Below are 25,492 nucleotides of genomic sequence, written 5' to 3' on the forward strand. Positions count from 1 at the left end.
CTACTGGAAAATACGTTTGTTTCTTCACCGTCGACACTGGAGTCAGTGTCTGGGTCCGTGTCGACCCACTGAGGTAACGGGCGTTTAATAGCCCCTGACGGTGTTTGAGACGCCTGGACAGGCACTAACTGAGCTGCCGGCTGTCTCATGTCGTCAACAGTTTTCTGTAACGTGCCGACACTGTCACGTAATTCCTTAATTACGGCCATCCATTCAGGTGTCGACTCCCTAGGGGGTGACATCACCATTATAGGCAATTGCTCCGCCTCCACATCATTTTCCTCCTCATACATGTCGACACACACGTACCGACACCCAGTACACACACAGGGAATGCTCTGATAGAGGACAGGACCCACTTAGCCCCTTGGGGAGACAGAGGGAGAGTTTGCCAGCACACACCAGAGCGCTATATATGTATAGGGACAACCTTACAATAAGTGTCTATCCCTTATAGCTGCTTATATCTGTTATTTTGCCAAATAAGTGCCCCCCTCTCTTTTTTACCCTGTTTCTGTAGTTGCAGGATGCAGGGGAGATTCTGGGAGCCTTCCTACCAGCGGAGCTGTGTGGGAAAAATGGCGCTGTGTGCTGAGGAGATAGGCCCCGCCCCCTTCACGGCGGGCTCTTCTCCCGCTTTTTTCTGGAAAACTGGCAGGGGTTAAATACATCCATATAGCCCAGGAGCTATATGTGATGTATTTTTTGCCAAATAAGGTAAATTCATTGCTTCCCAGGGCGCCCCCCCCCAGCGTCCTGCACCCTCAGTGACCGAAGTGTGAAGTGTGCTGAGAGCAATGGCGCACAGCTGCAGTGCTGTGCGCTACCTTATGAAGACAGGAAAGTCTTCTGCCGCCGATTTATGGACCTCTTCTTGCTTCAGCATCTGTATGGGGGCCGGCGGCGCGGCTCCGGGACCCATCCATGGCTGGGCCTGTGATCGTCCCTCTGGAGCTAATGTCCAGTAGCCTAAGAAGCCCAATCCACTCTGCACGCAGGTGAGTTCGCTTCTTCTCCCCTTAGTCCCTCGATGCAGTGAGCCTGTTGCCAGCAGGTCTCACTGAAAATAAAAAACCTATTTAAACTTTTACTCTAAGCAGCTCAGGAGAGCCACCTAGATTGCACCCTTCTCGTTCGGGCACAACATCTTAACTGAGGCTTGGAGGAGGGTCATAGGGGGAGGAGCCAGTGCACACCAGCTAGTCCTAAAGCTTTTACTTTGTGCCCAGTCTCCTGCGGAGCCGCTATTCCCCATGGTCCTTTCGGAGTCCCCAGCATCCACTAGGACGTTAGAGAAACACTAATTAGAATTCACCATTAAGCCCACGTGGTACTAGTGTTTTTAAATCGAATATCCACTTCATTTCTGTTTTGGCTAGTCTAGTTTCTATAGTTTTATTTTTCCAATTTCCTACTACCTGCTCTAATCCCCAAATTTTTTTTATATCACATTCTTTAGATTTGTGGCATTGTTTAAAGTGCATTGAGAGAGTGTGTTTCAAGACCTTTTCTGATGTTATAGATATGTTCACAAAGTCTCACTTTTAGCATTATAGTGGTCTTGCCTACATACAACAGACCACATTTACACTCTACTATATAAATCACATTTTTCGATGTACATGTAAAAAATTGATTGATTTTATAACGTGCACCATTAATATTAATCTCTTTGTATTTTGAAGACGTGGTTTTGACAGTTCGACATACCAAACAAGACCCACATCTGTGGAAACCACATACACGTTCACTACTTCTTTTATTATCACTTAATGCACTTTCAACTAATTTATCCTTAAGGGATTTGGACTTCCTAGAAATAAAGGATGGTCTTGTAGGTATATTTCCTTTTAGAACCGGATCCTGTTCCAAAAGTTTCCAATTTTTAAGGAAAATCTTTTCTATCTCTCGATGTAAACAACTATAACCAGAAATAAAAGACCATTCCAGGTTTTCCAAAGGAGGTTTTTCTTGTTTTTCAATCAGTAATTCTGGTCTCGACATAGATTCAACTCTTTCTTTAACAGCCTGTAATTTTTCCACATGTTTCCCGGGACTGTAGCCTACCAGCTGCTTATTGTGATCTCTGCGCTCCGGTGGGATTTCCCTGGCATCTGTGGAAAGTGATATAGAGACTCTACATGCTTTTATTTATTTATGTGATGTAAGTGCAAATTTGTCAAAATAAAAACTTGTATACTTTTTAAGGACGTCTACACTATAAGCCTTCTTCTGCTCTATGTGTGTGAAATATTGTGTTCTACCCATGTGGTAGACACATACACACTATATTTAGGTTGGAATTGTGGAGAAAGAAAATTAATCCCTTTGGAAGCCAGCATAAGAGAAAGAAATTGTGATGAGCTCATAATTACACGTTGCATTGTGAGTGTACATCTGTCTTGTGAAGACACATTTATTTTAAGAAAAAGGTCTCTGCACTATATGTTTCTTTCGCTTTTCTCTGTAAACCACATCCCTTTTAAAAATTGGATGTAAGGTATACTTAGGTCCTTAGGATATGAAGATATCCCTTTACATGTAAGCTCAGTGAAGCGCCAGAGTGGAATACTACTTGTTTGTATCGAAATTGTTTTGGAAGCAGGTGAAACTTCCTTTTGTATTTTTCACTTGGCTGACTCACTGGGCTTGATTGCGCACCTTGCCTCCATCAAAAATTTTTTTGATACTGGATGGCCTCGTATGAGGCCACCACCTTTTCCAACAATCTTATGTAAAGATGGATTGATATTCGAGTAGGCCGTAGGACCAGTCGGACCATCTCCTGGAGTGTCCCTTGCTTTGGCCTCTGGGAGGAACACTTTCTGAGCCAGAGTATCCAGAAGCATACCCAGAATCAGGAGCCGTTGAGTAGGCTCCAGGTGGGACATCTGTAAATTGAGGATCCACCCATGGTGTGACAGCAGTTGAACCTTACAGTCTATATTCATCTGGAGGAGTTCCCTGGATCTCGCCTTTATCAAGAGATCATCCAGGTAAGGGACAACATTGACCCCCTGTACTCGGAGCTGGAACATCATCTCCGCCATCACCTTCGTGAAGACCCTCTGGGCTGTGGATAGGCCGAAAGGTAGCACCTGGAACTGGTAGTGATCGTCCAGCAGAGCAAACCTCAGGGGTTCAGAGATTTTAGATTCGGAATGGGCCTTACTGAACTGTCCGGTTTCGGTACTACAAACAGGTTGGAGTATTATCCCTTTCCTCGTTGTTGTAATGGCACTGGAACAGTGAGTTGGGACCGGGCCAGCTTTTGAATGGCCTGTAGCAGCGTAGCTCGTGTATCCTCCAAAACTGGTAAGCCTGATTTGAAAAATCGTTGGTGAGGAGCACTGTCGAACTTCAGCTTGTAGCCCTGAGTGATAAGATCCTTTACACAGGTATCCCGGCAGGAGCGTTCCCAGATGCGGCTGAAGTGACACAGTCGAGCTCCCACCTCAAGATCCCCTCAGGGTGGGTGGGCACCGTTATAATGAGGCTTTCGTGGAAGCTGAACCGGTGCTTGGTTCCTGAGAACCGTGGCGGGTGGTTTTCTGGTCTTACCTCTTGTGCCTCGTGCCGCATTCAAGGCACCTCTGGCTCTTGGATCTGAACCTGCTAGTCCGAAAGGACTGGGTAGACGGCCCCAGGTAGGAACGCCGAGCCAACGGGGCCCCAGAGGGGAGAAATGTGGATTTACCTGCAGTGACTTTAGAAATCCACGCATCTAGCTCAACCCCAAATAACCATTACCCTGAGAAGGGAATAGCCTCCACATTGCGCTTGGAATCTGCATCCGCAATCCACTGACCTGTGCGCTGACACTGCCATGGTAGTAGTCCTAGCATTGATAGTGCCTATTTCCTTGAGGGATTCACACAGGACGCGTGCAGTGTCTTGAATGTGTTTAAGGAGGTCCACTGAAGTGACCAGGGGCATATCGCCCGCAAGGCCTGCTTGAATCGGAGTAGCCCAGGTATGGCTGGCATGTGTCATCCAGCAACCCACTATCACAGGTCTCTGTGATACGCAAGCTGCTTTGTAAATAGATTTCAGTGTAGTTTCTAACTTCCTATCCCCAGGGTCCTTTAACTGAAAGGAGCCAGGAGCTGGCATCACCGCCTTTTTTGAAAGGCGGGAAACAAACGTCCACTGCCGGGGGCTCTTCCCAGCATTTCCTCCAGTCAGGTGGAAATGGGAAAGTGTGCAGAAACTTTTTAGTAACTTATTTTTTATCAGGATTTTTCCAGGCTTGCTTAAATACGTCATCTAATTCCAGTGAATGAGGGAAAGTGACATTGAGCTTTTCTGAGCTAGGAAAAATGATTGCGGTGCATCCGCATCTTCCAGAGGAATTTTTAATACATCCCGGATAGCAAGGATGAGAGGCTCAATACCTTGTGCAGAAGTGGAATCCTCCGCACTAGGCTCTAATTCCTCCCCCTCTTCCTGAACTTCCTCTTCAGATTCTGAGAGTAAATCAGCTAGCCCACGTTTAAGTGGCCCTGATGCAGGGAGAGGGGGCTGCTTATCATCTACTTTAGCCGATATGTCTGCAAGAGTTTGTTGCATGTGTCGTGTTGTCTGTTTTGTGGCAGAGAGCTGAGAAGCTACGTCTGCCATCATAGTTTTCAAGGCGCCCAGCCAGGATGGCTCCTGACTCTCCCCCCCTGCCTCCAATAATTTGAAAGGATTGGCTGCATTGTTCACAAGATAGAGAAATAGTGGTTGATGGGGAAAATCTGGTGTGACAGACACTGCATAGTTGGTGTTTGACCATGTTTACAGTACAACACTCACATACACATACACACACATATATATATATATATATATATATACACACACAAGGTATAACAGCAAGCCTGCCCTTTACTGTATGTGAAGAGGAGACCTAGGCAGAGAGGGACAGCACACCCAGCCTGTCAGACTCCGAAAGACTGCAGGCTAAACTACATATTAGCTATATATATCACAGTAAAAACCGGATTGTTGTCCTTTCCTGGACAGATTATAGTGTACAATAGCGGCTCTCCCCCTGTTTTACACCCCAGTACCAGTTTCCCACTGTATCCGGAGTGCTGGAGGAGCTGTGTGTCCTTGCTGCTGCAGCGCTGGGCAGAGGAAGGCGCCAAAATGCTGCTGGTCCCGCTCTGAGGAAGCTCCGCCCCCATAATAGCGCCGGAGCTTAAAACTGATATTTATACTGGCAAAAGTCTCCTGACAGTGTAAACTAAACAGCAGCCTGCAACTTTCACACTCCGCTGCCAGTGTGCGCAGGGGGGCTATAGCGGGTCCCCCCCAGGAGGGTCCCGTATGCCGCCCCCGCGATCGTGCTGCACAGAGAACCAGGGGAACTCCTAGCGGGGCCCCCGGTTTGTACTCACCACACTTCCACCTTCAGGCTATTTTTTAGGGGTGTGCGGCATGCTGCGATTGAGAACGCAAAGGCGTAGTGTCCCGCGGAACAACCACCTCTCAGGTGGTCCTGCAGTAAGGAAGCGGCTGACACCTTGCAAGGCCGGTGACCGCGCCCCCCCCTCCCCCCTAACTCTAACGGTGCAGGTATACTGTTGCCCAAACAGTAATCTGAAAATAATAATGTTAAAATAAACTGAAGAAAAAATCCTCTGGGAGCTCCAGAGTGTGTATCCTCCACTGAGGGTACATTTTTCTAAACTGGCTGTAGGAGGGGTCATAGAGGGGAGGAGCCATCACACCCAGTTGAAGAAATTTAAAGTGCACCGGCTCCTTTGGACCCCTTCTATACCCTATCGTATTAAGTGAATAAAAGTATCCCTTATGGATGTTAGAGAAATAAACCAATAAATCAATCAATTAAAATAGTGTATGCAGACGCAAGCAAACGTGGTAAAACAAAAGTTCTTTTGACGTTAGGGTTATGCAAGTGTTTATTTCCCGTAGAATGAGCAATTAATAAAAATAGTGTATACAGATGCAAATGAACATGTTTAAGCTACAGATATAGAACGTGTTAAAACTATGGTCCATTGACCTTACGGATATACTGTATTGTAGAGTATGAGCGTCCAAGTCCCGTAGTTGTTATAGCATAATCAAAACCAACGGGAACTTTGAATATGATTATGTGCACAGGAAAATAAGAATTTACTTACCGATAATTCTATTTCTCGTAGTCCGTAGTGGATGCTGGGGACTCCGTCAGGACCATGGGGAATAGCGGGCTCCGCAGGAGACAGGGCACATCTAAAAAAGCTTTTAGGTCACATGGTGTGTACTGGCTCCTCCCCCTATGACCCTCCTCCAAGCCTCAGTTAGGTACTGTGCCCGGACGAGCGTACACAATAAGGAAGGATCTTGAATCCCGGGTAAGACTCATACCAGCCACACCAATCACACCGTACCACTTGTGATCTGAACCCAGTTAACAGTATGATAACAAAACGAAGTAGCCTCTGAAAAGATGGCTCACAACAGGAATAACCCGATTTTTGTAACAATAACTATGTACAAGCATTGCAGACAAACCGCACTTGGGATGGGCGCCCAGCATCCACTACGGACTACGAGAAATAGAATTATCGGTAAGTAAATTCTTATTTTCTCTAACGTCCTAGTGGATGCTGGGGACTCCGTCAGGACCATGGGGATTATACCAAAGCTCCCAAACGGGCGGGAGAGTGCGGATGACTCTGCAGCACCGAATGAGAGAACTCCAGGTCCTCCTTAGCCAGAGTATCAAATTTGTAAAATTTTACAACCGTGTTCTCCCCTGACCACGTAGCTGCTCGGCAAAGTTGTAATGCCGAGACCCCTTGGGCAGCCGCCCAAGATGCGCCCACTTTCCTAGTGGAGTGGGCCTTTACAGATTTAGGCTGTGGCACGCCTGCCACAGAATGTGCAAGTTGGATTGTGCTACAGATCCAACGTGCAATCGTCTGTTTAGACGCAGGAGCACCCATCTTGTTGGGTGCATACAATATAAACAGCAAGTCAGACTTTCTGACTCCAGCCGTCCTAAACTATATATATATATATATATATTTTTAGGGTCCTGACAACGTCTAGTAACCTGGAGTCCTCCAAGTCCCTAGAAGCCGCAGGCACCATAATAGGTTGTTTCAGGTGAAAAACCTGACACCCCCTTAGGAAGAAAACTGGAGACGAGTCCCAGTTCTGCCCTGTCCGAATGGAAAATTAAATATGGGCTTTTGTAAGACAAAGCCGCCCATTCTGACAATCGCCTGGCCGAGGCCAGGACCAACAGCATGGTCACTGTCCATGTGAGATATTGGTCAACAGCATGTTCACTTTCCATGTGATATATTTCAAATCCACAGATTTGAGCGGTTCAAACCAATATGATTTTAAGGAATCCCAACACTATGTTGAGATCCCACGGTGCCACTAGAGGCACAAAAAGGGGTGTATATGCAATACTCCCTTGACAATCTGGACTTCAGGAACTGAAGTCAATTCTTTTCGGAAGAAATTCTACAGGGCCGAAACTTAAAACCTTAAAGAACCCCAATTTTAGGCTCAAAACACTCCTGTTTTCAGGAAGTGTAGAAATCGACCTAGTTGAATTTTCTTCGTGGGGCCTTCCTGGCCTCACCCACGCAACATATTTTCACCACATGTGGTGATGACGTTGTGCGATCACCTCCTTCCTGGCTTTGACCAGGGTAGGTATGACCTCTTATGGAATGCCTTTTTCCTTCAGGATCCGGCATTCAACCGCCATGCCGTCAAACGCAGCCGCGGTAAGTCTTGGAATAGACATGGTACCTGCTGAAGCAAGTCCCTTCTTAGCTCCCCAGGCCCTTAGTCCTATGTGAGCATCTCTTGAAGTTCCGGGTACCAAGTCCCTCTTGGCCAATCCGGAGTCACGAGTATAGTTCATACTCCTCTATGTCTTATAATTCTCAATACCTTGGTTATGAGAAGCAGAGGAGGGAACACATACACCGACTGTTACACCCACGGTGTTACCAGGACATCCACAGCTATCGCCTGAAGGTCTCATGACCTGGCGCAATACCTGTCCCGTTTTTTGTTCGGGCGGGACGCCATCATTTCCACCTTTGGTCTTTGCCAATGGCTCACAATCATGCGGAAAAACTTCCCTATGAAGTTCCCACTCTCCCAGGTGGAGGTCATGCCTGCTGAGGAAGTCTGCTTCCCAGTCGTCCACTCCCGGAGAGAACACTGCTGACAGTGCTATCACATGATTTTCCGCCTAGCGAAAAATCCTTGCAGTTTTTTCACTGCCCTCCAGCTTCTTGCGTCGCCCTTTCTGTTTACGTGGGCGACTGCCGTGATGTTATCCCACTGGATCAATACCGGCTGACCTTGAAGCAGAGGTCTTGCTAAGTTTAGAGCCTTATAATTTTGCTCTTAGCTCCATCTATGTGGAGAGAATTCTCCAGACTTGATCACACTTTCCTGGAAATTTTTTCCCTGTGTGACTGCTCCCCAGCCTCTCAGGCTGGCCTCCGTGGTCACCAGCATCCAATCCTGAATGCTGAATCTGTGGCCCTCTAGAAGATGAGCACTCTGTAATCACCACAGGAGAGACACCCTTGTCCTTGGATATAGGGTTATCCGCTGATGCATCTGAAGATGCGATCCGGACCATTTGTCCAGCAGATCCCACTGAAGAGTTCTTGCGTGAAATCTGCCGAATGGAATTGCTTCGTAATAAGCCACCATTTTTACCAGGACTCTTGTGCAATGATGCACGGACACTTTTCCTGGTTTTAGGAGGATCCCGATTAGCTCGGATAACTCCCTGGCTTTCTCCTCTGGGAGAAACACCTTTTTCTGGACTGTGTCCAGAATCATCCCTAGGAACAGTAGACGTGTCCTCGGAAAAGCTACGATTTTGGAATATTTAGAATCCACTCGTGCTGTCGTAGAACTATTAAAGATAGTGCTACTCCGACCTCCAACTGTTCTCTGGACCTTGCCCTTATCAGGAAAGCGTCCAAGTTTCTTTTAAGAAGAATCATCATTTCGGCCATTACCTTGGTAAAGACCCGGGGCGCCGTGGACAATCCAAACGGCAGCGTCTGAACTGATAGTGACAGTTCTGTACCACGAACCTGAAGTACCCTTGGTGAGAAGGGCAAATTTGGACATGTAGGTAAATGTCCCTGATATCCAGTGACACCATCTCGTCCCCTTCTTCCTGGTTCGCTATCACTGCTCTGAGTGACTCCATCTTGATTTGAACGCTTGTATGTAAGTGTTCAAATATTCCAGATCTCACCGAGCCGTTTGGCTTCAGTACCACAATATAGTGTGGAATAATACCCCCTCCCTTGTTGTAGGAGGGGTACTTTGATTATCACCTGCTGGGAATACAGCCTGTGAATTGTTTCCAAAACTGCCTCCCTGTCGGAGGTAGACGTTGGTAAAACAGACTTCCGGAACTTGTGAGGAGGAGACGTCTCGAATTTCCAATGTACACCTGGGATACTACATGTAGGATCCAGGAGTCCCCTTGCGAGTGAGCCCACTGCGTGCTGAAACTCTTGAGATGACCCCCTACCGCACCTGAGTCCACTTGTACTGCCCCAGCGTCATGCTGCGGACTTGGCAGAAGCTGTGAAGGGCTTCTGTTCCTGGGAATGGGCTGCTTGCTGCAGTCTTCTTCCCTTTCCTCTACCCCTGGGCAGATATGACTGGCCTTTGCCCTCCTGCCCGTATGGGGACGAAAGGACTGAGACTGAAAAGACTGTGTCCGTTTCTGCTGAGATGTGACTCGGGGAACAAAAGGTGGATTTTTCAGCTGTTGCCATGGCCACCAGGTCCGATGGACCGCCCCTTTATACGGCAATACTTCCATGTGCCGTCTGGAATCTGCCTCACCTGACCACTGTCGTGTCTTCGTCTGGCAGATATGGACATCACATTTACTCTTGATGCCAGAATGCAAATATCCCTCTGCGCATCACGCATATATAGAAATGCATCCTTAAAATGCTCTATAGACAATAAAATCTTGTCCCTGTCAAGGGTATCAAAATTTTCAGTCAGGAAATCCAACCAAGCCCCCTCAGCGCTGCACATCCAGTCTGAGGCGATTGCTGGTCGTAGTATAACACCAGTATGTGTGTATATACTTCTTAGGCTATTTTTCAGCTTCCTATCAGCTGGCTCCTTGAGGGCGGCCGTATCTGGAGACGGTAACGCCACTTGTTTTTATAAGCGTGTGAGCGCCTTATCCACCCTAAGGTGTGTTTCCCAACTCGCCCTTACTTCTGGCGGGAAAGGGTATACCGCCCATAACTTTCTATCGGAGGAACCCCACGTATTATCACACACTTCATTTAATTTATCTGATTCAGGCAAAACTACAAGTAGTTTATTCACACCCTACAAAATACCCTTATTTGTGGTACTTGTAGTATCAGAAATATGTAACACCTCCTTCATGCCCTTAACATGTAACGTGTGGCCCTAAAGGAAAATACGTTTGTTTCTTCACCGTCGACACTGGAGTCAGTGTCCCTGAGGTAAATGGGCGTTTTTACAAGCCCCTGACGGTGTCTGAGACGCCTGGACAGGTACTAATTTGTTTGCCGGTCGTCTCATGTCGTCAACCGGCTCGCAGCGTGTTGACATGATCACGTACTTCCACAAGTAAGCCATCCATTCCGGTGTCGACTCCCTAGAGAGTGACATCACCATTACAGGCAATTTGCTCCGCCTCCTCACCAACATTTTCCTCATACATGTCGACACACACGTACCGACATACAGCACACACACAGGGAATGCTCTGATAGAGGTCAGGACCCACTAGCCCTTTGGGGAGACAGAGGGAGAGTTTGCCAGCACACACCAAAATGCTATAATTATACAGGGACAACCTTTATAAAAGTGTTCCTCCCTTATAGCATTTAATATATATATTTATATCGCCAAATCAGTGCCCCCCCTCTCTGTTTTAACCCTGTTTCTGTAGTGCAGTGCAGGGGAGAGCATGGGAGCCTTCCCCTCAGCCTTTCTGTGAGGGAAAATGGCGCTGTGTGCTGAGGAGAATAAGCTCCGCCCCTTTTTCGGCGGGTTTTTTCTCCCGGTTTTTAAGAACTGGCCTGGGTTAAAATACATACATATAGCCTTAATGGCTATATGTGATGTATTTATTTTGCCAATAAGGTACTTATATTGCTGCCCAGGGCGCCCCCAGCAGCGCCCTGCACCCTCCGTGACTAGGTCAGTGAGCCGTGTGACAACAATGGCGCACAGCTGCAGTGCTGTGCGCTACCTTCATGAAGACTGTGAAGTCTTCTGCCGCCTGTTTCCGGACCTCCGTTCTGCCGTCTTCTTCAGCGTCTGTAAGGGGGATCGGCGGCGCGGCTCCGGGACGAACCCCAGGCTGACCTGTGTTCCGACTCCCTCTGGAGCTCAGTGTCCAGTAGCCTAAGATCCCAATCCATCCTGCACGCAGGTGAGTTGGAGATCTCTCCCCTAAGTCCCTCGTTGCAGTGATCCTGTTGCCAGCAGGAATCACTGAATGAAACCTAAAAAAAAACTTTTCTAAACAGCTCTTTAAGAGAGCCACCTAGATTGCACCCTTCTCGGACGGGCACAAAAACCTAACTGAGGCTTGGAGGAGGGTCATAGGGGGAGGAGCCAGTACACACCATGTGACCTAAAAGCTTTTTTAGATGTGCCCTGTCTCCTGCGGAGCCCGCTATTCCCCATGGTCCTGACGGAGTCCCCAGCATCCACTAGGACGTTAGAGAAAATAAGTTTCCATAACTACTGTAACTGTCTGCCATTGCACACAATACTGTCAGTATAAACCAGTTCACTTGTACTGACATTCTGCATCACGGGCGCAAGATGAACAACTTTGGACGCACATCTGAGACACACGCCTGGGACGCAGCACATCAGTTATTCTGCTCTGGAATAATGGCAGGCAGATAGCGGCCATACAGGTCGGGAGAGCTCAGACTCAGTTAGCTGGTGGGACTGAGCTCTCCCCAGTAATAAGGAGGGCTAGCAGGGCAATCTTGCAAAAATACAATAGGACCAGGATTGTACAGTCACTCCAGGGGAGATTGAGTGACCTGGTGATGAGGACCCCCATCCACCTGCAGGCCATCAGGAACTGTAAGTACAGTAGATTACTGTACTTTAAGTTACTGTAATTACAGGTACTGTATAAAACAGGGTCTGCTGTAGCAGCAGGTATCCGGTCTACAATGAATAGGTCATCCACTAATGGTCGACATTCATTAGGTCGACAGTCAAATGGCAAACAGGGTGCAAAGGTAAACAGGGTCAAAAGCTCGATAGGGTCAAAATGTCAACATTTTGTGTTTTTTTATAAGTTTTTACACCTTTTGCTGCATTTACTATCCATGTCAAAAACTATTACCATTAGTAACCAAGGGGGTAATTCCAAGTTGATCGCAGCAGGAAATTTTTTAGCAGTTGGGCAAAACCATGTGCACTGCAGGTGTGGCAGATATAACATTTGCAGAGAGTGTTAGATTTGGGTGGGTTATTTTATTTCTGTGCAGGGTAAATACTGGCTGCTTTATTTTTACACTGCAAATTAGATTGCAGATTGAACACACCACACCCAAATCTAACTCTCTCTGCACGTTATATCTGCCTCCCCTGCAGTGCACATGGTTTTGCCCAATTGCTAACAGAATTCCTGCTGCGATCAACTTGGAATTACCCCCAAGCCCAAAGCGTGGCGAGCGAACACATTTAATCAAATTGACTATCCATGTCCCAAACTACTGTACAGTACTCTATCACCATTAGTAAAGTTTTGGCGGGCAAAGTGACCCACAGTGCCTGAAGTGCAGCAAGTGAAGCAAGCTCACAAGGGGAAGGCTTTTCAACAAATTGGGGTTAAAAATAAGAATTTACTCACCGGTAATTCTATTTCTCGTAGTCCGTAGTGGATGCTGGGACTCCGTAAGGACCATGGGGAATAGCGGCTCCGCAGGAGACTGGGCACAACTAAAAGAAAGCTTTAGACTAACTGGTGTGCACTGGCTCCTCCCACTATGACCCTCCTCCAGACTTCAGTTAGGATACTGTGCCCGGAAGAGCTGACACAATAAGGAATGATTTTGAATCCCGGGTAAGACTCATACCAGCCACACCAATCACACCGTATAACTTGTGATACAATACCCAGTTAACAGTATAACAACTGAGCCTCTCAACAGATGGCTCAACAATAACCCTTTAGTTAAACAATAACTATATACAAGTATTGCAGACAATCCGCACTTGGGATGGGCGCCCAGCATCCACTACGGACTACGAGAAATAGAATTACCGGTGAGTAAATTCTTATTTTCTCTGACGTCCTAGTGGATGCTGGGACTCCGTAAGGACCATGGGGATTATACCAAAGCTCCCAAACGGGCGGGAGAGTGCGGATGACTCTGCAGCACCGAATGGGCAAACTCTAGGTCCTCCTCAGCCAGGGTGTCAAACTTGTAGAATTTAGCAAATGTGTTTGACCCCGACCAAGTAGCTGCTCGGCAAAGTTGTAGAGCCGAGACCCCTCGGGCAGCCGCCCAAGAAGAGCCCACCTTCCTCGTGGAATGGGCTTTCACTGATTTAGGATGAGGCAGTCCAGCCGCAGAATGTGCAAGCTGAATCGTACTACAGATCCAGCGAGCAATAGTCTGCTTTGAATCAGGTGCACCCAACTTGTTGGGCGCATACAGGATAAATAGCGAGTCAGTCTTTCTGACTCCAGCTGTCCTGGAAACATAAATTTTCAGGGCCCTGACTACGTCCAACAACTTGGAAGCCTCCAAGTCTTTAGTAGCCGCAGGCACCACGATAGGTTGGTTCAGATGAAAGGCTGATACCACCTTAGGGAGAAATTGGGGACGAGTCCTCAATTCTGCCCTATCCATATGGAAAATCAGATAAGGGCTTTTACATGACAAAGCCGCCAATTCTGATACACGCCTGGCCGAAGCCAAGGCCAACAACATGACCACTTTCCACGTGAGATACTTCAATTCCACGGTTTTAAGTGGCTCAAACCAATGTGACTTTAGGAAATCCAACAAGGTGCCACTGGAGGCACAAAAGGGGGCTGAATATGCAGCACTCCCTTAACAAAAGTCTGAACTTCAGGTAGTGAAGCCAGTTCTCTCTGGAAGAAAATCGATAGAGCCGAAATCTGGACCTTAATGGAACCCAATTTTAGGCCCATAGTCACCCCTGACTGTAGGAAGTGCAGGAAACGGCCCAGCTGAAATTCCTCCGTTGGGGCCTTCCTGGCCTCGCACCACGCAACATATTTTCGCCATATGCGGTGATAATGGTTTGCGGTTACTTCTTTTCTAGCTTTAATCAGCGTAGGAATGACTTCCTCCGGAATGCCCTTTTCCTTCAGGATCCGGTGTTCAACCGCCATGCCGTCAAACGCAGCCGCGGTAAGTCTTGGAACAGACAGGGCCCCTGCTGCAGCAGGTCCTGTCTGAGCGGCAGAGGCCATGGGTCCTCTAAGATAATTTCTTGAAGTTCCGGGTACCAAGCTCTTCTTGGCCAATCCGGAACAATGAGTATAGTTCTTACTCCTCTTCTCCTTATTATCCTCAGTACCTTTGGTATGAGAGGAAGAGGAGGGAACACATAAACCGACCAGTACACCCACGGTGTCACTAGAGCGTCCACAGCTATCGCCTGCGGGTCTCTTGACCTGGCGCAATATCTTTCTAGCTTTTTGTTTAGGCGGGACACCATCATGTCCACCTGTGGCCTTTCCCAACGGTTTACAATCAGTTGGAAGACTTCTGGATGAAGTCCCCACTCTCCCGGGAGGAGGTCGTGCCTGCTGAGGAAGTCTGCTTCCCAGTTGTCCACTCCCGGAATGAACACTGCTGATAGTGCTAACACGTGATTGTCCGCCCATCGGAGAATCCTTGTGGCTTCTGCCATCGCAGTCCTGCTTCTCGTGCCGCCCTGTCGGTTTACATGGGCGACCGCCGTGATGTTGTCTGACTGGATCAGTACCGGCTGGTTTTGAAGCAGGGGTTTTGCCTGACTTAGGGCATTGTAAATGGCCCTCAGTTCCAGAATATTTATGTGTAGGGAAGTCTCCTGACTTGACCATAGTCCTTGGAAGTTTCTTCCCTGTGTGACTGCCTCCCAGCCTCGAAGGCTGGCATCCGTGGTCACCAGGACCCAGTCCTGTATGCCGAATCTGCGGCCCTCTTGAAGATGAGCACTTTGCAGCCACCACAGCAGAGACACCCTGGTCCTTGGAGACAGGGTTATCAGCCGATGCATCTGAAGATGCGATCCGGACCACTTGTCCAACAGGTCCCACTGAAAGGTTCTTGCATGGAACCTGCCGAATGGAATTGCTTCGTAGGAAGCTACCATCTTTCCCAGGATCCGCGTGCAGTGATGCACCGACACCTGTTTTGGTTTTAGGAGGCCTCTGACTAGAGATGACAGCTCCTTGGCCTTCTCCTCCGGGAGAAACACTTTTCTGTTCTGTGTCCAGAACCATCCCCAGGAACAGTAGACGTGTCGTAGGGACCAGCTGTGACTTTGGAATATTTAGAACCCAGCCGTGCTGTTGTAGCACCTCCCGAGATAGTGCTACCCCGACTAACAACTGCTCCCTGGACCTCGCCTTTATCAGGAGATCGTCCAAGTACGGGATAATTAAAACTCCCTTCTTTCGAAGGAGTATCATCATTTCGGCCATTACCTTGGTAAAGACCCTCGGAGCCGTGGAGAGACCGAACGGCAACGTCTGGAATTGGTAATGACAATCCTGTACCACAAATCTGAGGTACTCCTGGTGAGGATGGTAAATGGGGACATGCAGGTAAGCATCCTTGATGTCCAGTGATACCATGTAATCCCCCTCGTCCAGGCTTGCAATAACCGCCCTGAGCGATTCCATCTTGTACTTGAATTTTTTTAAATGTGTGTTCAAGGACTTCAAATTTAAAATGGGTCTCACCGAACCGTCCGGTTTCGGTACCACAAACATTGTGGAATAGTAACCCCGTCCTTGTTGAAGTAGGGGCACCTTTACTATCAACTGCTGGGAATACAGCTTGTGAATTGCCTCTATCACTGCCTCCCTGCCTGAGGGAGTTGTTGGCAAGGCAGATTTGAGAAAACGGCGGGAGGGAGACGTCTCGAATTCCAGCTTGTACCCCTGAGATACTACTTGAAAGATCCAGGGATCCACCCGTGAGCGAGCCCACTGATCGCTGAAATGTTTGAGATGGGCCCCCACCGTACCTGGCTCCGCCTGTGGAGCCCCAGCGTCATGCGGTGGACTTAGAGGAAGCGGGCGAGGACTTTTGCTCCTGGGAACTGGCTGTATGCTGCAGCTTTTTCCCTCTACCTCTGGGCAGAAAGGACGCGCCTCTAACCCGCTTGCCCTTATGGGGCCGAAAGGACTGTACCTGATAATACGGTGCTTTCTTTGGCTGTGAGGGAACATGGGGTAAAAGTGCAGACTTCCCAGCTGTTGCTGTGGAAACTAGGTCCGAGAGACCATCCCCGAACAACTCCTCACCTTTATAAGGCAAAACTTCCATGTGCCTTTTAGAGTCTGCATCACCTGTCCACTGCCGAGTCCATAACCCTCTCCTGGCAGAAATGGACATTGCACTTATTTTAGATGCCAGCCGGCAAATATCCCTCTGTGCATCTCTCATGTATAAGACTGCGTCTTTAATATGCTCTACGGTTAGCAATATAGTGTCCCTGTCTAGGGTATCAATATTTTCCGACAGGGAATCGGACCACGCAGCTGCAGCACTGCACATCCATGCTGAAGCAATAGCTGGTCTCAGTATAATACCTGTGTGTGTATATACAGACTTCAGGATAGCCTCCTGCTTTCTATCAGCAGGTTCCTTTAGGGCGGCCGAATCCGGAGACGGTAGTGCCACCTTCTTTGACAAGCGTGTGAGCGTTTTATCCACCCTAGGGGATGTTTCCCAACGTGACCTATCCTCTGGCGGGAAAGGGTACGTCATTAGTAATATTTTAGAAATTACTAGTTTCTTATCGGGGGAAGCCCACGCTTCTTCACACACTTCATTTAACTCCTCAGATGGAGGAAAAACTACTGGTAGTTTTTTCTCTCCAAACATAATACCCTTTTTTGCGGTACCTGGGGTAACATCAGAAATGTGCAACACATTTTTCATAGCCTCAATCATGTAACGTGTGGCCCTATTGGAAGTTACATTAGTCTCATCGTCGTCGACACTGGAGTCAGTATCCGTGTCGACATCTGTGTCTGCCATCTGAGGTAGCGGGCGTTTTAGAGCCCCTGATGGCTTTTGAGACGCCTGGGCAGGCACAGGCTGAGAAGCCGGCTGTCCCATATTCGGTATGTCGTCAAACCTTTTATGTAAGGAGTCGACACTGTCACGTAATTCCTTTCACATAACCATCCACTCAGGTGTCGGCCCCGCAGGGGGTGACATCACATTTATAGGCATCTGCTCCGCCTCCACATAAGCCTCCTCATCAAACATGTTGACACAGCCGTACCGACACACCGCACACACACCGGGAATGCTCTGACAGAGGACAGGACCCCACAAAGCCCTTTGGGGAGACAGAGAGAGAGTATGCCAGCACACACCAGAGCGCTATAATAATACAGGGATTAACTGAATTATTTCCCCTTATAGCTGCTATATAAGTTATACTGCGCCTAAATTTAGTGCCCCCCCTCTTTTTTACCCTTTGTAGCTTGATACTGCAGGGGAGAGCCAGGGAGCGATCCTTCCAGCGGAGCTGTGAGGGAAAAATGGCGCCAGTGTGCTGAGGGAGTTAGCCCCGCCCCTTTTTCGACAGACTTTTCTCCCGCTTTTTTCAGGAATTCTGGCTGGGGTAATTTATCACATATATAGCCCTGGGACTATATATTGTGATGATTTGCCAGCCAAGGTGTTTATATTGCTGCTCAGGGCGCCCCCCCCCCCAGCGCCCTGCACCCATCAGTGACCGGAGTGTGAGGTGTGCATGAGGAGCAATGGCTCACAGCTGCAGTGCTGTGCGCTACCTTGTTGAATACCGAGGTCTTCTGCCGCCGATTTTCCGGACCACTTCTTGCTTCTGGCTCTGTAAGGGGGACGGCGGCGCGGCTCCGGGACCGAACGATCGAGGTCGGGTCCTGTGTTCGATACCTCTGGAGCTAATGGTGTCCAGTAGCCTAAGAAGCCCAAACTATCTCCAGTCAGGTAGGTTCGCTTCTTCTCCCCTTAGTCCCTCGCTGCAGTGAGTCTGTTGCCAGCAGATCTCACTGTAAAATTAAAAACCTAAAATATACTTTCTTTCTAGGAGCTCAGGAGAGCCCCTAGTGTGCATCCAGCTCAGCCGGGCACAAGATTCTAACTGAAGTCTGGAGGAGGGTCATAGTGGGAGGAGCCAGTGCACACCAGTTAGTCTAAAGCTTTCTTTTAGTTGTGCCCAGTCTCCTGCGGAGCCGCTATTCCCCATGGTCCTTACGGAGTCCCAGCATCCACTTAGGACGTCAGAGAAAAAAGGTTTTAAATCATTGGGGTAAATTTACTAAGGTGGGAGATTTTTAGAACTGGTGATGTTGCCCATAGCAACCAATCAGATTATATCTATTATCTGCTAGAAGCAGCTAGATAAATGGTAAGTAGAATCTGATTGGTTGCCATAGGCAACATCACCAGTTCTAAAAATCTCCCACCTTAGTAAATTTACCCCATTGACTGTCGACCCATTGTCTGTCGCTTTTTTGACTGTTGACCAAATGACTATCAATCTTTTTAATGTCTATCTTCTGTATTACAACCATAGCAGCATTACGATTTGCCTTAATGTACTGTAAATGACAGTCAGGTGCTGTATGGTGAGGTCACTGTGTTCTAAGGGTCATTCATGTTGCAGATTGTGTTCTAAGGGACATTTGTGTTTCAGATAGTATTCTAAGGGCATTACTGTGGCAGATTGTATTCGAAGGACGTTACTGTAGCAGATTGTTTTCTAAGGGACATTACTGTGGCCTAATGTGTTATAAGGTGCATTACTCTTGTATAATGTGTTATAAGGTCCATGACTGTGGCAGATCTCTACTTTGTGATGTAATATGAATATACTGCACTACTGTGACGTACAGTAATGTGAATAAGGTGCTCTACTGTGTGACACAGCGTGAAGAGGGCAATACTGTGAAGTGAATAAACTGCACTACTGTGACGTGAATAAGATGGATTCAGGTGAGTGCTGCATCATCGGTCATGAAATCAATTTATACTGTAATGTACAGTAATGAGAGGTCTAGGGTGGGGGGGGGGGCGCATGAGGGCTGCATGTTGATGTTTGTCATGTTTATAAGGGAAATGCTAATGAGTGTCACAATGTCTATAAAGGTAGTGTTCTGTCTAATACGCTTGACCTAATGTAATCCGTGTACTACTGTACTGTAGCGATACTGTAAGTGTATGTTACATTTAAAAATGTGTTCCTTAAGTTTTTAAAACAGTACAGTACACTATGCCCTCCTGAGTGATTAGGTACAGGGTACTAGAATGAACAATTCCATTGATTGTGATGTCATAAAGATGCTGTCAATGTTGAATTTCATTGGCTGTACAGTATGCTGCCATTATACTGTATATATTTTTTTACAGGGCTGGCAGAACGTCGGCGTACTAGGCAGGAAAGGCGTCGCTGAGCTTGTAATTATTGTCAAGTACTGTACATTGTGATTTATACAGTATTTGCAATGTCCCCCTCCCGTCCCGCCACTACCAGCCCAGATAACTGACCTCAGTCTAGAGGGGAGGGAGGGTGGGACACTTCCTGTGAGATCCGGCATATAAAAAACGAGCTTGCCGGTCAATCCTGGGATTGAATCCCGGACAATTTTAGGTCAGGATCCACTTTGAAATAGACTCATACAGTAGTAACATACTGTACTGTTTGTAATAAACGTAATGACGTTTATTACAAACAGTACAGTATGTTACTACTGTATGAGTCTATTTCAAAGTGGTCAGGTCCAACAACAGGGACGTGTGCCCATTCTTTCGGGTCCAGCTCTGTTATAGGCAGTTATGGGACATGGCAACAGCTGCGCTGGGCAGGATTCTTGTGGCCGGCGCCGGCCTCTTCTGCTGTGCCATGTTCAGGTCTGGATACTGGGGTGTGCGTTTCTTCCCAGGTTAAGAGTGGATTTGGGAGGGGGATACAGGGCTTCGGAATGGTGTGAGAGGGATGGCAATGCATGAAAAAGGCTGTGGGCTGTGTGGGGTAGGAAGGAGAGATAATGTACTGCATATTGTATTTACTGTATACTGTAGTGTAAGTATATACTGTAGAAAAAAAATAAGATATACTGTATACAGTACTGTACATATTAACTTTCTTACTGTATATACTGTAGCACAACAAATTGTCGTGCAAATATATACTGTACTATACTATATATTTTATACTGTATATTTTACACACTACATAGTCACTTATGGTACTGTTATATTTTTTTCACAATACCGTCGCCACCTGCCCACCTGCAGCCCCCCCCAGGCTCAGGATGAGCAGGAGCCAGGCCCCAGCTCAGCCGGTAAGCACACTACACTCTGATTTCAGCCTCGTTTCCCAGTGGTATTGAGTAACGAGAATTCTGGTGCGACTTTCATGACTTGGGGTCCCGGCGGTCGAGATCCCGGTGCCTGAATCCACCTACCCCTGAATATGGTGGCAATGATGGGTCGAATTGGGTGGGAGAGAGGCTCCGTGATCCCGACAAGGACGCCGGATGAAGTGAGTATACAGCCAGGGAAGGGAGAGTTAGGTTTAGGCACCACCAGGGGTAACTTAGGGTTAAGCACCAAGGAGGAGGTTTAGGCCGCAGGAGGGGAGCTTTTGGGTTAGAGGGGAGGGGAGTACTACTATACAGTACTTAACGAACCTCTATTGGGATTTTAGCATTTGGGATTTTTACATTCGGGGTGCCATTTTTGGGATACCGAGCGCCGGCATCCCAAATGTGGGGTTATGATAGGGAGCGAGTAGGGTTAGGCTGCGGGCATGGGTGGATAGGTTTAGGCACCACCAGGGGGGATGTTTAGGCTGCAGGAGGGTTAAGCACCAAGGGGGATGTTTAGGCTGCAGGAGGGTATGCTTTTGGTTAGAGGGGGGCACTATGCTAAACGAACCCCTGTCGGGATTTTCACATTTGGTATTTTCGCATTCAGGATGCAATCATCGGGATACTGAGCACCGGCATCCCGAATGACGGCATATCGTATGATACTCCATGATTTATTTTTATGCATTATTTATAGTACTGTATTTCATTGTACTGTAGCTCATGTTACAATGTTATTTTTCCACAGTACCACATGCCCCACCCACCCAGGAACATGCCGGGCAGGAAGAGGGAAGCTCCAGAAGTGGTAATCATTATTATTGTTACAGAGACACTAGTTTCCTACAGTATTACTGTAATCTTTTTTATTTTACAATACGTTATCTTTTACACACAGACCGCCTCGTTATTGATACGGAGGCAGAGGAGGCGGATGAGATGGGGGAGCCTTCAGGCCAGCCTGGTAAGTATCGCAATCTACAGTAATGCACATTGTGTTCTACCAATGGGTTGGGTTCACGTGACCAGTAGGTGCTGTACAAAGAAACCTAGATTTTGACGGAAGATACTGTAAGAACCACTTGGACCATTTAGTCTTCAGTTAAACAGACTAAACATGCTGTAAAGTAGGTTTTAAAATATTTTTAATTAACTAAGGGACGATCAGTAGTACTGTAAGATTTTGGACAAGGTTACTGTAAATTGCAATTGGAATTTAATGCATACAGTAGAGATCTGTACACAGTACTGTACATACAGTATTTCCTTTATCCTACCACGTACAGTATGGCACGGCTTGAAATGCCATAGACTGAGTTTAACAGTACAGTAGCCATGCTTTGTGATTTTTCTTACCTTCTGTAACACTGTACTTTTTACATAATCTATTATGGAAAACAAAATATTTTGGTGTACATTAGGTTGGTCTGTAAATATACTGTACAGTAAGTCAGTTTCCATAGAAACACTTAAATACATTGTGAAGTAAAAAAAAAATGGATCAGTAAAGAAAATGCTCCATCTACAGTACTGTATATGTAATTTTTACATTTATTTTCCATAGGAAATGTGTATTAGAGGTATATACAGTAAATGTACTATACTACAGTAAGTCACACAAGCAGTCCCTGCTAAATCCTCTGAAACAGTATAGTATGTGACATGCTTATATTCTGTGTATAATTTCAAAATACAGTACTGTACTACACTTACAGTACAGCAGACAGCTTATGGTGACAGGACTCGCTTATCCCCATAGTCACTGTGTATTTTAGATAGCGTAATGAGACGCTCCAGCAGCATTGCCCTGATTCATGTAAAACCTGTGTGCATATTTCTATTGAATGTAAAATTACAGTATATTACACTAGAAAAAAAGTGTCAGGAAAAAAAAAGGCATTTGCACGCCTCATGACCGATATACAAGCTCATGTGTTATTGAAAGCAGTGATCCCTTCCCATTGGTTTTGATTAATGGCTACGGGACTTGGACCAAAACTTTAACACGTTCTTTTGCATCTGTATACACTATTTCTATTAATTGCTCATTCTATGGGACCTCATTGCCGCTGTATATTTTAGCTAGTGTATTGAGACGCTCCTTCAGCATTGCCCTGATTCTTGCAAAACCGATGTCGTCGCTCTCTCCATAGCTGTGGGCTTCCACGAGGCGCTGGGTCACGAGTGGCAGCCATTTTGTGAACCCGCTCTGTGATCGTGTCTGGCCTGCTACAGTACTGTATGTGTGCCATACGGTGCATAGAGCTCGCTTATCCCCACAGCCGCTGTGTATTTTAGATAACGGAATGAGACGCTCCTACAGCATTCCCCTGATTCATGTAGAGCCTGTGTGCATATTTCTATTGAATGTGAAGGTATATTGCAATACAAAAAATAAAAATTAATAAAGTGTCAGAAAAAAAAGGCATTCACACTTTAGGAATCGAACCCGGGGCTCGGAGCATGGGAAGCGACACACTTCAGCACTCAGCCACGACGGCTCATGACAGATACACAAGCTCATGTATAAATGTAAATCGTGATCCCTTCCCATTGGTTTTGATTATGCCGTAATGGCTACGGGATTTGGACGCTCACATATCCCTAACATCAATGGAACATAGCTGTAACACATTCGTTTGCATCTGTATACACTACTAATTTTAATTTCTTGGTTTGTCTGCGGGACTTGGGCGCTCATATATTCCTATCATCAATGGACTATAGCTTTATCACGTTTGTTTGCGTCTGTATATACTGTACTACTTTTATGCATTTGAAATACTGTAGCATAATGAGACGCTCCAGTAAGGTAGTTCTTGTGCTGTAGTTCAATACTGTATTTCAATGGAGACTACACACATGTGCAATGGTGATTTTAAAAAGCGACATATTGTGGATCAATGGTAACGCCAAATGCTCTATGCGCCTCTCTACGACTAGGCAAGCCTCCTTGCGTCCAGGCACGCTGTGTATCCGTAATCGCGACTAACGCCACAGACAGCATAGATGAGGGAGGCTCCATCTGTACAAAAACTGTACTACTTTCTACGTTTGATACATAGGTGATAACTTTGATTTAAACTTGGAAGAAAGTCCTCTATGTACGTTTATCGATAAATTGAACAGGCTTAAAAGGCACAATGCAATTCATAATACAATTTACTGTATTTACTGTGAACTATCTTGATGAAAAAAAAAGCAATGTTACATTTAGATAGCTTCCATTCAAACTTTCTCATGTGTCCATCCGCCATCACAGATGGTAAGAGTGATGAGAATCACCTCCAACTTGTACCTACCAGGACATACTTAATGCAAAATGGGTGATTACTTTGCGTGTATGGGCTACGGTGTGTCTGAGATGTATCAAGCCATAATGAAATGCAATTTATGCAGAATCAACATGAAACTGTAACATCCGCAAAAAAAGAAGACTGTAAGACTAAATTCTAATACAACATAACATACTTAAACTAGGGATGCCAAGTAAACAATACTCAAGCACTAGCACAACATTTCTTCTTAACCCATACTCTCTATGGTGTTAAAATACCCACCTTTGTTCCACTACTGGTGTGATAGAAGTCTATTTGGTCACCTAAATAGCCTTGAAAAACTATTGACTGTTTCCCCATGGAATGAAGACTGGCTCAGGGTATGTCTTTCATTGCACGGTTTGCGACTGCCTGACTCTCAAAAGAAAATATTTTTAATGTCAAGAATCTCCTTATTTCCATAATTCATCTTTTATTGCCCCACTGCTATCAGCTTTGTGTTTTTTTGCTATTTAAATACTTGGTGCTTTTTAAAGGCCAAAAGGCTTGTACTGAAAATTAAGAGATCTTATTACAAATATGAGGAGTTATTTGTGTCCCTTACAAATGAGGAAATAGAGATAGTCATCTCTGACACCTAGGGATACCATGTATTACCCATTTTCCATGCTGTTTATAACTAAAATTGGGGATTCCATTTTGAATCCTTTTTCATGAAGGTTACACCGTGGTATAAAAGCCGGCGCTTGCATCAGAACTGCTTTGACAAATTAAGAAGCTGCTAATAAAGGGATACTTAGTCCCTTAAAGCCAGAAAAACATACAATACATGTACTTTAGCAGCGCTTGTTGATGAATGATCATATACACAATATCAATATTCAAATTAATAGCAGTAAATGTATTTGGGTATAAACTTACATAAAAACTCACAATACATATAAAAAGCCTCATAAATGGGGTATTTAAACAGCACGTATGCAGGTGATCCGTTCCTAATTTATTACCTCCTTGGTTGCCATAATCAAAATTCCCGGTTTCATAAATGTATCCGAGGATATGAGTCCCTGAGTCACTGGAGGGTTATTTGCACTGGGATGAATTAGTCAAGAGTCCTCACAAGAGCTGTGACAAGGTCTGGTACCATCCAAGGCACTGGTAATTGTATTCCAAAAAAGGTGGGCATCCAATTGTAGGAGGTTGGTTCGGAATGTGCTGGATATAGTCCCCAATGAGGTCTGTAATCAGCTATTGCATTTCACCATGTACCAAACAATTCAAGCTTTCAGCATATCCCAGGAATGCTCGGCTCCTCTCCACTATAACCTCGCCTCCATCTCAGGCATTCGGTTTTGGTAACCAGCTCAAAACAGGAAAATGAAAGGAGAGAAGAAAGATGTTAGGCACATAAGAACACATTCTCGCAGACGGGAGAAAGGAACCAGAGGCCAATGCCGTAAAAACCTAGAGAGGCCAGGTGCCTCAGGGTGGGTGCCCTGTGGAACCTATGAACTTCGAAGAAAGAGAGTTAACAAAGTTAAGTCTTCCATAACTCTTGTTTTCTTCTTAAGGGTTCATAGGGGCTCCACAGGGAACATCGGGAATGGCCTAAAGC

At 46.4% G+C, this 25,492-nt stretch overlaps 1 protein-coding gene and 1 long non-coding RNA gene across 5 annotated transcripts in view; one reads left to right on the plus strand and one right to left on the minus strand.

The window, feature by feature from the left end:
* Positions 1–25,492, minus strand: part of FIRRM (FIGNL1 interacting regulator of recombination and mitosis) — a 926,412-nt gene that overhangs the window by 19,021 nt on the left and 881,899 nt on the right. The window lies entirely within an intron of this gene.
* Positions 19,040–25,492, plus strand: part of LOC134957994 (uncharacterized) — a 250,730-nt gene continuing 244,277 nt past the window's right edge. Inside the window, exons 1-3 of the long non-coding RNA XR_010186826.1 lie at positions 19,040–19,223; positions 21,348–21,407; positions 21,498–21,563. This is a non-coding gene — a long non-coding RNA (uncharacterized LOC134957994). The remainder of the gene's footprint in view (positions 19,224–21,347; positions 21,408–21,497; positions 21,564–25,492) is intronic.

This window comes from Pseudophryne corroboree, chromosome 9 (genome assembly GCF_028390025.1).
Source record: "Pseudophryne corroboree isolate aPseCor3 chromosome 9, aPseCor3.hap2, whole genome shotgun sequence".
NCBI lineage: Eukaryota > Metazoa > Chordata > Amphibia > Anura > Myobatrachidae > Pseudophryne > Pseudophryne corroboree.